Below are 3,414 nucleotides of genomic sequence, written 5' to 3'. Positions count from 1 at the left end.
ACGTAGCCTGGAAGCGACAGAGGCGGGGCTCAATAATATTTAGGGCGTGACTTAAAAAGAGCCAATAGAACTTATCGCTCGAGTGACATTTCAGCGCGAGATCGTCATTTGCCATTCTGTTCGCTAACGGCCGCTTTTGTTTCCAGGGCGACGACTTGCGTCGATTTTTCCCCCGGTGGGCGAAGTTTCTAGGCAGCTTTGCATGCTGGGAAATGGAGTTTGTAGCCTTGGAGCCATTACGAGGGGCGAAGTTCTCACGTCGCCGGTCTTGCTTCTTCTACCCGTGTCCTGGTGTGACCTTTATAAAGCAAGAGGGGAGAACCTCGCAGAGGCGACGGGAACGGTTCCTAGTTTTCTCGGTTCCAGCAACTCCCAGAAAGCTCCTTGGGCTAATTACAAGGGCGTGTGTGGATGTTTGCAGTGTAGCCATAGCGCCTTCTCCAAAGGGGCAATAAGAGAAACTAAATAGCTGCAACCATCATAAAGTAATGTAGGAAGTTATCACCCAGCCCTCTCCCAGAAAAAATGAAATATCCTAGGAAATATTGAAAAGGCAGACTATTTCTCTGGATGTGAAAAGAAAGAAACATGTTTTAAAAGACAGAATAGCTGTCTGTAGCTTCCTGTCCATCCCCACTTTGTCAATGGGCCATTAAGAAGGCCAAGCTAAGTCCCTTTACATAATAAAGGCTTCTCCACTTCAGCTCCAGGGGGGATGGGATTAAAAGCATAATAATATTGGCCCTTTACTCAACTGACCACATGGCATCTGAGAATTCAACCAAACCTGGATTCAAAACACAGCCTAGAGAGTTGCCCCTGCATGGGCCCATGGGAGTCTGAAAACCAATCAGAATACATTTCTTACACAGGAACAGGAAACAGAGGGGTGGGACTGAACAGGTTATAAAAAGCCTAGCAAGCCCCTCCCTCAGCCCTTCTCTTCTTCTCCACCAACATTGAAGCATGTGATCACCTTTTCTGTTCCGGGCTCAAGCCACCACTAAACCATCTTTCCAAGCAGCCTCCATGTCTCCAGTGTCTTTTTCCCCACTTGGAGCCGAACCCAGAAGGACATTTCTTTCATCAGTAAAGAAATCAAAAGAAAAAGAAAAAAAATTATTTTACAGACTATTAAATTGTTGCTACATATACATGTGGGGCGGGGTTAAGTATTTCGACCATCCAATCATAACATGAATTTCTTATCAGTATTTCTCCTCCTTATAAAAGAATTACACTAACCAGAAAGACTCGTGGCAGCCACACCTAGAGTACTGCACCCAGTTTTGGTCACCACACTATTAAAAAAAGAGACTCTAGAAAGAGTGCAAAGAAGAGCAACCAAGATGATTAGGGGACTGGAGGCTAAAACATACGATGCACCGTTGCAAGAACTGGACATGGCTAGTCTAGTGACGAGACAGACTAGAGGAGACATGATAGCAGTTTTCCAATACTTCATCTTGCAGTAGAGATACAATGGCTAAAAGGATGATATATTTAATAAAAGGATAATCAAAAAAGAGTGGCTATTTCTAAATCCGGCTAGTATATTCTGGTCTAATGAGTCCTGAAACTTTTTAGATAGGCATGACAAATATATTGTTGATTTGCTGACTAGATTGATAAAATTAATGAAAGAATATGTTCTACAATCACAAATTAATAAAAAATAATCTGGGTAGAAATAATCTAGTGATATAGAAAATCACGGTAGTCAATCCTATAAAAGCCACAGGACTTTTGCTCCTGAAAGCTGATAACTTCTACCCCACAAATTTTAATGATGTTGTATGAGCTCTCCAAAAGAAATTATTTTCAGATGTTAATAAATGGTTAGAAACACATGAACAATATGAAAAAATTAAAAATGACTAAAACCGATGATGAAATGTTACATTTTGCTTGCTACAGTACTTGTATTCAAAGTTTGGTTTCAGAGTACAAATACTGAAACTATGATTAGCATAAGCTCTTGTAAGAAATATATTAAATCATCTCTTGCAATCAATTCTTACATAAGAATGAGCAGTTGCCAAGTTGTAGTGCTTGGATGGTTACAAAGTTTGGTTTTAAAAGATAGCCACTGAAGGAAGCTGTCATGTTCTATTCATATTTAGGACCACAAATGATGATGAGCTGAAAGCTTTATCTTCTCAAATGTTATGTTAGAAGAGATAAGAACCAAGCAGGGTTGGAGGATAGATAAGGTGATCAGATTTTCAGATTGGTAAAGAGGGACACCCTTGACCGGGGGGAGGGGGGTTGATTAAAAATTTTATACGGAGCAACAAAAATTTTCATACAACGCAAAAATAGTATTGTAATGTTTTTTTTATTTCAACATAACTACAATTTACAAATATAAATTGTAACTGTTGCCAAACATCCAAAATTTGATCACATGACCATGAGGATGCTGCAACGGTCGCTAAGTGTGAAAATGGTCACTAAGTGTGAAAAATGGTAATCAGTCACTTTTTTCAATGCCATTGTAACTTTGGTCACTAAGCCCATTATATCACCTTTCTTGCCACAGTTCTTAAGTGAATAAATGCAGCTGATAAGTTAGTAACATAAGTGAATCTGGTTTCCCCATTTGACTTTGTCAAAAGGTGATTATATGACCTCAGGACACTGAAACCATCATAAATACGAATCTGTTGCCAAACATCAAAATTTTGATCACGTGACCATGAGGATGCTGCAACGGTCGCTAAGTGTGAAAATGGTCGCTAAGTGTGAAAATGGTCATCAGTCACTTTTTTCAATGCCATTGTAACTTTGGTCACTAAACCACCTTTCTTGCCACAGTTCTTAAGTGAATCTTAAGTCTTAAGTGAAGATGTTATACAGTAGAACCTTTGGTCACGAACGCTTCTGACCAAAATATTCACATTCTCTCCTCCCCCCCCCCCGCTGCTGATTTCCCCTTCTGCACCATTTTTTTTTGTAAGCGCCAAATTTCCAAAATTAGGTTTGATTCATGACCAAATCAGTTTGCGACCAATGTTATGGAACGAATTATGGTTGTGACCAGAGGTTCTACTGTATTCATGCCTTTACATACTCTATATCACCTCAAAATGTTGCACAGCCTTCATAAGTTTCTAATACAGATAAAATTAAATACAACATCAAAACTATAAAAAAGTAAAATTAACCTGTCTGGAAAATCCTATGCCTGTCTTGCTATTATTACTGACACACTTGCTGCAGTATTTGATGGCTAAAAGAAAAAAAAATATTGTTAAAGTGTGTATTATGTTCACTCTCATGTCTTGTCTGCTGCGTTGATTTTAAATTCATTAAAAGAGCTTATTTTACATCAAATCCCTCTCATATTATTCTCCTATGTTCAATAAACCCTAAGAGACAGCATACTATACATGAAATTCCTGTAACTGTATA

Source organism: Thamnophis elegans, chromosome 7 (genome assembly GCF_009769535.1).
Source record: "Thamnophis elegans isolate rThaEle1 chromosome 7, rThaEle1.pri, whole genome shotgun sequence".
NCBI lineage: Eukaryota > Metazoa > Chordata > Lepidosauria > Squamata > Colubridae > Thamnophis > Thamnophis elegans.
Note: the sequence above shows the minus strand (reverse complement) of the source record.